The following is a 12051-nucleotide window of genomic DNA, read 5'->3' on the forward strand; positions in this document are numbered from 1 at the left end:
TTATTTGTTGTACTATTTTGTAGTTTATTTATTTATTTATTTATTTTTAACATTTTTTTTTTTTTAACGTTTATTTATTTTTGAGACAGAGAGAGACAGAGCATGAACTGGGGAGGGTCAGAGAGAGGGAGACACAGAATCTGAAACAGGCTCCAGGCTCTGATCTGTCAGCACAGAGCCCGACGTGGGGCTCGAACTCACGGACCGCGAGATCATGACCTGAGCGGAAGTTGGATGCTTAACTGACTGAGCCACCCAGGTGCCCCTATTTTGTAGTTTAAAGATAAGGGAGTAACAAATGATGTAGAGGACTCAGTTTTTTGGTTTTTTTTTTTTTAAAGACTCAAAACCAAGTATATGTGTTGCTTTGAACTCCTAGTTCTTTTAAGTTTATCTATTTTGTGCATGTGAGAGAGATCATGTGTGAATGACCGTGGGGGAGGGGAACAGAGAGAAGGAGGGAAAGAATCCCAAGCAGGCTCCATACTGTCAGTGCAGAGCCCTACGTGGGGCTTGATCCCACAAACTGTGAGATCATGACCTGAGCCAAAACTAAGAGTCAGATGTTTAACGGACTGAGCCACCCAGGCACCCCTGAACTCCTAGTTCTTTATCCAGCTCCCCAATCATGCCAGTGTCTGCAGTGATATAAAGGGTATGCTTAGATGGTTTGCCTCATTTGTTATAGAATGTAGTTTGTGTTTTTAGTAACAAATAATAAAATTAATGTTAAGGGACAATGAAATGTTTCCTGGAATGTTTGTGGTGTTTTCATCAGCATTTAATGACATACTGGGGTGTGACCATGCTTTTCTGGATTATATCCTTCTAAGTCATCTGACAAGAAAAGGCTTGTAGCTTTTTTTGTTTTTCTTAACAGAGGTGATTGAGTTCAATTTTCAACTTTATCTTTTGATGTTGGCTCAATTTCTAAGCCTTCTTTTCTAATAATTATAACTGAAAACTTTAGAAGAGTCCTGTTTGGGTGATTCTAAGCTCATAAATATTTAACCATACATGATTTTTTACTAAGTTGAAATGGATGTTTGACATTATTAATTTGTGCTTTTGTTATACAACCCCCATTTAAGATCACTGAATCAGAAACATTGAAATGTTTTCTCTTGTGTAGGTTCAAGAAGTTACTTGAATCATGTGACATATGTCCTATCCAAGCTCTGAGATGACACATTGGCAATTATGGTAGAACAACTTAAAGTTCTGAAATAGGTATTTGTCTGATTTGCTGAACTATCAATCAGAGTATCTTGTATCTTTCTTTCAGTGTGAAAACAATCTGATTCTTTACACACAGTGATGTCTAGAAATGCCCAGAGTCAACTTCTCAGTACTTTGCCACCCACAGTGTCTTAACATACATTGTCTCCCTTTGGCCACTGTTCCATTTATTCTTTAAGCCCATTAGCCGTGCCATAAAAAATGTGGAGAAGATTGTTACTACTGATTGTCCTTGTTGAGAACTCATGATCTTAAATGTGCCATGAAGTAAAAATCATACCATTTAATGGACCAGCCAGTTGTGAATATTGCAACTGACAGTTGACAATCCTGTTCTCAAGGAGCTCATTACAATCATAAAAATAGCTATTTTATGCACTGTCTTACTATTGTGCGCTTATCAGGATATACATACTGTACTTAGTTTTTATTTACATTTCCAGTATAATCAATGGACTTGCAATTATCAACTGATGAATACATTCTGTTGGGGCCATTACAGTTTTATTTTTTATTTTTTATTTTTTTTAATTTTTTTTTTTCAACGTTTATTTATTTCTGGGACAGAGAGAGACAGAGCATGAACGGGGGAGGGGCAGAGAGAGAGGAGACACAGAATCGGAAACAGGCTCCAGGCTCCGAGCCATCAGCCCAGAGCCCGACGCGGGGCTCAAACTCCCGGACCGCGAGATCCTGACCTGGCTGAAGTCGGACGCTTAACCGACTGCGCCACCCAGGCGCCCCAAGGGGCCATTACAGTTTTAAATAGCATAGTCAATACTATAACTATAGTATAATACTATAATATTTTGATTTCTTTATTGGTCATGATAATTCATTTCTTTTGAAATCCCAAAAATACTAAAATGAGGTATTGGGGTTTTTTCCCCCCAAAGGGAACACAGATGAAAGAAATTGAGACAGATTGTTTTGGAAGAAAAAAATAGCTATAATATAAAGCAGAAGAAGATAAATGCCATGAAAGATGCATGAATAGTTCTCTAGCTCAAGAAGGGGAAGCAAATGGTTAGAAAAAAATCTTAATGAAAAAGGACAGAATTGAGAGAGGCTTTGCATGACTGGCACTTTTTTTTTTTTTTTTTTTTTGACAAAAAATGGCATATGGGGCACCTGGGTAGCTCAGTAGGTTAAGCATCTGACTTCAGCTCAGGTCATGATCTCACAGTTTGTGGGTTCAAGCCCCACATTGGGCACCGTGCTGACAGCTCAGAGCCTGGAGCCTGCTTCTAATTGTGTCTCCTTCTCTCTCTGCCCCTCCCCCGCTAGCGCTCGGTCTCTCTCTCTCTCTCTCTCAAAAATAAATAAATATTAAAAAAAAATTTTTTTAAACGGCATAAACATGTTCATATGTCAATTGTTGTGGAAGAAATAGCACAGTTAAGGAAGCAATAAAGGAGCGGGGGTTCAACGAAGAGGAAGAAGATAGAGTCTAGTTGACAGTTGCAGGAAAGGTGAAGGAGGAGAAATGAGAAGGCCGGAAGGAGAAGGGGGAAAGTGCTCTAAAGGGCCTTTCAATAGCCACAGAGGAGCTTGGGTTTAGCCTGATCCGCACCGAGGCGGTGGTGGGGGGAAGGGGGGGACATTAAAGCTTCTGAGCAGAGCTGTGACATAATCAGCACAGTGCTTAAAGACAACGAATCTCGCAAGGATATTTCGAAAGCAGAGGTTCAGGAGGGGACTGATTTGGAGGAAACCAGTAGAAGGCTATTAGACAGCCCAGGTGAGAGCTAATGAGAGCTGAAGCCAGGGTGGTGGCAGTGCTAATGAGGAGCTGGTAAAGAATGAGCCCACACATGGCTGAGGACCCTCATCTCTGCACGTCATCAGCCCTACAATTACCGGGCAAACGACACAAACTGTCCTCACAAGCTGTGAAAACACTTCATGATTTTATGTTTAATTCAGCAGATCACTCCCCACTTTTGGTCCAGGGCAAAGCTCTTCCTTGTTGGTTACTTGTAATGGAAATGAAATTTTTCCAAGAGTCATTCAAAAAAAAGAATACAGATGAGAAAAAGTACAAAGAAGTGTTGAGTTTACCTCTCCGAGGATGAAGAGAATGAGCCACGTGTGAAGTTTGAGGTTAACTGGAGACTGTGGACACAAAGGCCTTTGATACGGTTCATGTGGGTGATGGTGTGTGCCATATATAACTGAGAGTTTTGCTATATTTAACTTTCTGAAAAATATATACTTAAGACGAGACAGTCCTTACAAGATTAGTCCTTTGTCAAAATGGCCCAATTGATTCTGAGTTATCAAAATGCACAAAATTGCATTTTTTAGGATGCACATGCAGGAAAATTGAAGTTTCTGACCATGCCTGTAACTTTCCATGCAGGAAAGTCCAGGACCTGCAACACGATTAATTCATATTACAATTATATTTTTAATGAAATTACTTTTACTTTCTATTATAATTCCTAAAAATATATTAAACACGTCATGCTTTATAGACTCAGTTTTATCAACATGGGTAACCGCTGGTTTGGAGAAGGTTGAGTTTGACCACTGCCATTAACTTTTTGCTTCAGCAAAATCTCTCATGGGTAATGGCAGCAAGGTTTTACAGCCACTTTTTAATTTTCTAGTTCTCCTACCAGGGACTCAAGCTGTGTAGCTTGTGTCTAAATTTCCTTGCCAAGTTTCTGTGTTTCTTTACATGTAACACCCTTGAAGCCAGAAAACAAAAACATGTGCGTCCTGAAGCTGGGGTGGATGTGGCAAATTGAGAGGAACGGCCCATTTCTTTAGCTACTGAGTAACTCTTCTTCTCTCCTTTAACTTCCATTGCCTGTATATTTAAGTTGTGAGCAGCTACTCATTCTCCAAGAATGTCAGAAAGCAGAACAGACCTGAACACAGTTTGATATTGTAGTCGGATGAAATTTGCATCACCAAATCTCTGAAACCCACTAATTGATCGAGCATTGACAGTCACAAAGGGTCAGTCAATAATCTGTATGAGATTTGTACAAGCTAATTTTAGGAGGGATTGTACAAGCTAATTTTAGGAGGGATTGTCTTTTTTTTTTTTTTTTTTTTTTTTTTGGTCTGGTTATTTCCAAGTGACTATAGTTTTGAGTGCTACAATGAATCTGCTCCCTTGTTCTTTGCTGTTACCCTATAGCCATGTAAAAAACAACAACAACAACAACAACAACAAAACCAAAAAACAAAATCTCCACATGCACACATGCACAGATTTGTATTTCTCTCATAAATCTCAAGTACAGTAGATCCCAAATGGAAGCTCTCATTCCCTTCCCATACCCTCTAAGACCTGTTTGCTTCCTTGTATTTCATGTCTCAGTACCACCACTATGCCTCTTCCACACAGAAGCTTAGAAATTATCTGAGAGCACTCCCTATCCTTAATCCTTACCCTCAGCATCCAAATTCCTAGCAATTTTACTTTCTAGATACTTCTGGAATGCATTACTCTTTGTTAATTTCCATTATCACCCTCATAGTTCTGGCCCATCTTTACTCTTGACCTTTAACAACTATCTCCAGCCTTCTCTTTTGCAACCTGAAATTCAACTAAAACAAAACCCTGAACTCCCTACTAAAATCCATTCAATTATTTGCAGATTAAGGGCTCTATGCTGCAGCGGAGCATGTGAGTCTGCCTATGACTCGTCTTGGTCTTCTTCCTTAGTCTTTGTTTTGTTCTTTAAGCTCAAAGATTATGATCAAATATGACTGCACATTATGGTGGGTGAATTACAAATATATCCCCCCAAGATTCCCATTACTTAGTTATTCAATCATACACTATTCTACATACTACTATGAAGGGGTTCTGTACATATAATTAAGGTTCCTAATCAGCTGACCTTAAGATAAAAAGAGGGTCCTGGATTATCCAGGTGAGCCCAGTATAATCACATGGGCCCTGTTAAGCACAAAACTTTCTCCAGTTGGAGGCAGGGAAGATGAAGCAGAAGACTGGAAGCATGAGAAGGAGTCAACATAAGGTTGCTGGCTTTGAAGATGCAAAGGCAATGAACATAGGCTGACAACAATCCCCAGTCTATAGCCAACAAAGAAACAGGGACCTTAGACAGAACTGAATTCTGCCAACAACCTGAATGAGCCTGGAAGCAAGTTTTCTTCCATAGCCTCCAGATAACATCTCAGGCTGGCTATACCTTGGTTTCAGCCTTATAAAAAATCAGCCAAGCCCACCAGACTTCTGACCTACAGAACTGTGAGATAGTAAACTTGTATTTTTTAAATGTTTATTTATTTTAGAGAGAGAGAGAGACAGAGTGCAAATGGGGGAGGAGAGAGAGAGAGGGAGACACAGCATCTGAAGCAGGCTCCAGGCTCTGAGCTGTCAGCACAGAGCCCAACACAGGACTCGAACTCATGAACCATGAGATCATGACCTCAGCCGAAGTCAGAGGCTCAACTGACTGAGCCACCCAGGTGCCCCCAAACTTGTATTGTTTAAAATGTTATGTATGTTCATACCATCTTTTCAATTCTATTCAATTTGCTGTTTGAGTTCAACATACGTGTTTTGAGTGTCTATTACCAAGTGTTATGCTAGATGCTGATGGTTTTATTTATGTGTGTATGCTATGTTTGTGTTTATTTATGTATCTCTGCATATATATATATATATATGCACACACACATATACATCTGGTGATTATATAGATATATTTGACTTTGCACAATTATGAGAACTGACTAAACAGTCAAAGTAAAACTGCTTTTCTTGGATCTGTGCTAAAATCTGAAGTCCAGTAGAGCAGATAGTTGGGAAGGGGAAAGAATATAAAGCGAGGGGTAGAGAGAAGGCAAAATGGGACCCAGAAGCACAAACTGAAATTCATGATAAACTGGAAACTGTATTTCTTGCTCACCACCCTCAAGCCTCCAAATTAATGAGAAAGTGTTCTTTTATGACACAAATACACACCTGGCTTAGGAGTCAGAGAAGGTAAACAAGAATAGAGCAGAAGCTGGAACAGGTACATGACCATTGTCGCCTCATGCTAACCAGGTGAACCAGCAGATAAGCACCAATGTGTATAATATACAATTGCTCCTGGTGCCTCTGCACCTACTTTCTGAGAATTGAAGGAATATGGTGGCCTCTTCTGCCTTCTAATCTTGCACAAAATTGATTTTGGGACTCATGCAAGGAAAGGAATTCTAGAAGGTATAGTCTCAATTTAGCTAAGTCGGCACAACATAAATCTACATTCTACCCATTGTCAATTTGCCATCTATAACTACGTCCTGTAACCATACTTAATGTACAAATACAGACAAGACCAAGCTTCTCTTCAGCAAAATGCAACAGTCCCCTCATATAACTGAAAACATGATAACCTTCCTCTGCAAAGAAATTGAATCTATTTACCCATCTTTAAGTGATGTTCATTCCTGTTCTAGGTGAGTCACACTCTCCCCTGGATATCCTGTAACTTAAATATTGACATATAAAGTTAGCTCCTACTAACTATCTTATGTTGTATACTAGAAACATGGGACAGGGAATAATAAATATTATATATTTATATCAAAATGAAATGTTTAAACTATTACATGCTTTGTTTCTATAACCAGTCATGTAGTCATAGTTGATGACTAGAACTACCATTTACCTCTCCACAATTCCTTTTGCCTCAGAAAGCACTTCAGATAGCTATGGTTCCTTGCCTAGTGGGATAACCAAGCCATTCCTGAATAGTCTAGTCTTTAGCAGTCCTTGCAGGATTGAGTTGATATAGTTTTCCACTGAACTAGTCACAGATAGGAATACTAAGAGGTGCCTTGTGGGATCTCTTCCATCCCAGACATACTCCTCCCTTCTCCCATGGTGAAGAAACAGCCTAATTTCCCCTTATTCGTTAGGATCAAGTATCCCAGCCAATACTCTAACCCCATTCTTTGCCTGGTGATTTTCTGACACAAGTTACATCAAGAGGTAGATAGCAATCTCGACTTTCAGTTTTGTGGAACCACCGCTGAGTCTTCTGAGGGAAGCATCCTTACTTGGAAACCAGAATGTCTAAGATGACCAAAGTCCTAAGACAGGAGTACAGGAAGCAAAACTTCCACTAGTTTATCTCTAGTGAGAGGAGCTATCCCACTTCTGGCCCTTTGATTCCTAGACCTGTGGATCCTAGCTATGAGGGAAATGGCTATAGAAAAAAATGAGGATATTGCCCCAGCCTTGGCATTGCCATCCATAACTGAGTCTTCAACAAGCCATTCCATCATTCTTTCAGGCCAGCTACTTCAGGGTGATAAGGAATGTTATCAGACCAGCAAATTCCATGAGCCTAAGCTCATTGCTGTGCTTCATTAGCTGTTATCACTGGGAACATGGTAATTAATGACTCCAAATCTAATCATATAGGTGAATCAATTCCAGATAATGTACAGCCAACTCAGAGAACCTACCCTTAAGGTTCTGTTCTGGGGAAACCCTTCCAGTACCAAAATGTGTATTAGTTAAGTTTCTGTCAGAGAAGCAGCACCGTTAGGATTTATTTAAAAATTTTGACCTTACGTATTTGTGGGAAATTGTTAAACAGTCTAGGTAGGTAAGGTTGTTGTCTTTACAACTGGTGCTAGAGTTTGAGACCACTGGGAAAGGAAAATGAATGTGAAGACAAGAAGTAGGAAGAAATCCTGGACCCCATAATATGGACTAGAAACTGTTGATCTCTCACTGGCTCTAAGCTTCTGACTTTGCTGAGTGTTCTAGAGGAGCTAAACATGCACCTGGCCCAGAAGTCAGGGAAGTTGAAGGAGGATCTGGCAGGACCTGGAGGGGCTACATGGCCAATGCCACCTGTGCCACACCCACAAGCAGAGCCAGCAGGTAAGTGATAATATGAGGGAGTTTGGTTCGCTGTATCACCGAATGTAAGAGAATATGGCGGCTGCCTCATTTCTGCTACCAGATGTCATGCAAACCATCTTTTGTGGTCCATGGAACATGGGACTATTCAGAGAAGGGCATTCTGGAAAATACAGTTTCACCTTAGCTCAGTCGGAATAATACAAATCTCTTAGAATATGTAACTTTTATACCTAACATTGTGAACTAAAACTAGTCCCACTAATGAGACAGCAGCCTTTCTGATTAGTTTGAGATAGCCGTGGTGTGCTGGTTTCAATCTTTTGTCATAAGTGTTTTAAACACTTTTCCCATCCTACAGATATTCTGTGAAGTATACTGAGTGATTATTTTTAGAACTGTTGTTGCTAACAGTCAAAACCCATATGAAATAAGCAATGTTTACTGCTCATGGTATATTTTGTTGAGCTGACAGAGTAGGCTAAGTTCTGAGCAGAACATGGAGACACAATTGGACAGTGGCCAGCTGGCTTTCCATCTAAATATAGTTCAATGCAGGTAAGGTCTGTTTCTTGTGAAAAGTTTTTATATCTAGCCCTCTAAACAGATTTTTTTTCTTTCATTCTATTCTCAAAGGGAAAATTATTCTGAACTCATATTTCCAAATTAACTCTTCCTTTTTGAAGAGTTAGCATCGGCAAAAAGAATAAAAGTGATAAATATTTGGGGATAGTGTAAATCCCTTGTTAAAGATATTGCTAGAGGTTAGGGATCTAGTGGGACCAGGAAGAAACACCCCTCTTCCAATCAAATAGAGAATAGGCTCACACGGTGTCTGCTTCATTAATTACTGTTCACCCCTAGGCTTCTGTAAACTGTGGTAGTCATGTAGTTTAGACTAATGGGATTTTCTTCCCCCTAAGTCTCGGGTTCTGGCTATGAGGACAGTTGAACTTGAAGGGTAGACACCAAGTACACGTGTTTATTCTAACCTGTGGCAAGCATGTACCCAGTCACTGACAGGACAGGGAGAGAGTAAACAATAATAGGCCTATACATGTGGGGGAATAGATGTACTTATGGTACCAGAATAGCAGGACGGTAAGAGGAGGGCTAGAATAAATGAGTAGGCACCTTGTCTGATTTCATGGAGATGCCTGAGAGCAAAAGGGCCTGCCACGCCTGAGTCGTGTGCCCCACCCGCCCAAAACCTAACTCATTCTGTTTCCTATGGGGAGGAGGAATAAGAGGCCAAATGAGGTCTTCCCACAGTACTCACCCCTTGTGGGTGAAGGGGTGAAAGTCCCTGGTTACGCAAATATAAAGGGGAAGAGATAAGGACTGCTCCCCAACAGACACAGATTCACAAAACTCTGCAGTCTCACACTGTTTTCATGTAGATATCCTAGTTGATCATTTTAATCATTTCGTGGAGAAAGTTGCTTTTCATCGAATCAAATACATTTGGTAAATGAGGATTTACCAAAAACAGAAAAACAAACAAACAAAAACAACAAAAACAGGAACAAATTTTGAGGAGGTTAAATGGATAACTCAAGGTCATTGTTAAAACCAGGACATAAAACTAGATCTTCTGACTGCAGTTCACTCTCTGCACCACAACGTGTGGTTTTTAGTGTTAAGGAATCTGCGAGGTCATCCTGCCCAACCTCCAGAAAGCAAACCTCAGGCAATGGGTATCTTCTAGAGTTTTATTAGGGGAGTACAATCCCAGGGAAGCAAGTGTGAGGGAAGAGGGAAGTTAGGCAGAAGAGGAGTAAAAGCCAATGAGTGTGACTGAATCAGCCACCACTTTGACATTTATTGAGCACATCTTCTTTGCCAGGCACTGTCCTAAGGATTTTATGTGTAATAACTGCTTTAACCCTTGTAGCAATTGTCATGATGCATGTACTATTATTATCTTTCTGCCATACATTGATGCATTCTTCCCCCACTCCCACCAATGCTGCCAAATTCATATGCTAAAAACTCATCCCCAGTGTGTTGGTATTTGGAGGTGGGGACCTTTGGGAGGTGATTCGCTCATGAGTGGGATTTGTGCCCTTGTAAAAGAGAGGCCAAGAGCACTCCCTCGCTCCTTCCACCACGGGAAGACACGGTGAGAAGATGGCTGTCTGTGAACCAGGAAGCAGGCCCTCGCCAAACACAGAATCTGTTGTCACCTTGATCCTGAACTCTCCAGCCTCCAGAGCTGTGAGAAATAAAAATGTTTGTTGTTTCAGCCACTCAATCTATGGTATTCTGTTGGATAACCTGAATGGACTAAGATGCTTGTTTTATACAAATAAGGCAATTCAAGCATGAGGAGGTTAAGTAACTTGTTCATGATTACTCAGCTAGTAAATGCCATGCTAGGATTTAAAGCCTGCAGTCTGGCTGTAGATGCTGCACGCTCAACCCCCCTGCTTACTGCCTCTATAGTAACGGAGCTTTCACGCAGGTAGTTAATAGAAGAGGAAGAGGGGCGCCTGGGTGGCGCAGTCGGTTAAGCGACCGACTTCAGCCAGGTCACGATCTCGCGGTCCGTGAGTTCGAGCCCCGCGTCGGGCTCTGGGCTGATGGCTCGGAGCCCGGAGCCTGCTTCCGATTCTGTGTCTCCCTCTCTCTCTCTGCCCCTCCCCCGTTCATGCTCTGTCTCTCTCTGTCCCAAAAATAAATAAAAAACGTTGAAAAAATTAAAAAAAAAAAAAAAGAATTGTTAGAAGAGGAAGAATTTGGCCCATCCCCCCAAGACAAGACTGCGGCATTGATCAGTGCGTGTATAAGCTGTATGCCACTCAGTCTTGAATGAAAACTACGTGAAGGCGGAAACTGATTTTTTATTCTGTATCAAATCTACCTAATCACTAGCAGAAGCAAGAATTTTCTATTATATCAAAGATTAGGTCTTCTAAATTTCATTTTGGCAGGGATTGGGGAGCAGAGAGCAAAGGCCGCTTTCCTACTGAGGATAAATTCTTTTATAAGGGGCGTTTTGATCAAAATTCTTATTGAATCATGAGTTCCAATTTTCAGCCATCAGTCCACTGTTATTTTATGCAACACAATCCTAGAATAAAAGGTAAATAAGACTGAATCAAGGTTATGGAGCCCTCTTAGGGAAGAGAAGGATACCAGTGCCACATGAAAGCCCCAGATCACCCGGTGTGAACTTATGGAAGCATTTTCATTGACATTAACTGCTGTGAAGTCAGTGTCTCAGAAAGGTCTAAGCATAAAAGGTAGTTGGGAACCAAGCCAGTAGCCTCCCAGGACCAGATAGCACTCAGAGCTGATGGCATTTGTTGTGTGAGTATAAGAAACGCTCCTGCAATTTCTTGCTTACAGGGGGCTTCTTCAGAGATTTAGTAAACCTTCGAAGAATTCACCCGTGCATTAAGAGTGGTTACAGGAACACGTACAGATGTTACAAGATAAAAATTCTCTGAGAACTGCTGGCTTTTAGAGGAATCAGTCTTCTTCAGCCATTCATTTACCTTACATAGGTGACAGACTGGGATAGAGCAAGCTATTCCCCGCTTTTTAAAGTGCAGTGATTTGTGGAGAAGAGCTTTATGGAAAATCACTTTGTAAAAACAATTCTATTTGCATCTAAAGCTGTAGCTAAGTCAATGCTTTAATTTCCTTGGTTCTGGTTTTTAACACTCCCTCCTTCAAAAGCAGGGACTTTATGGGGCGCCTGGGTGGCGCAGTCGGTTAAGCCTCCGACTTCAGCCAGGTCACGATCTCACGGTCCGTGAGTTCGAGCCCCGCGTCAGGCTCTGGGCTGATGGCTCGGAGCCTGGAGCCTGTTTCCGATTCTGTGTCTCCCTCTCTCTCTGCCCCTCCCCCGTTCATGCTTGTCTCTGTCTGTCCCATAAATAAATAAAAACGTTGAAAAAAAAAAAAAAAAAAGCAGGGACTTTATTTTGATTTACTTTATTCCTAAAGACAACAGA

Source organism: Puma concolor, chromosome B2, assembly GCF_028749965.1.
Source record: "Puma concolor isolate L17-30 chromosome B2, mPumCon1.1.hap2, whole genome shotgun sequence".
Classification (NCBI taxonomy): domain Eukaryota; kingdom Metazoa; phylum Chordata; class Mammalia; order Carnivora; family Felidae; genus Puma; species Puma concolor.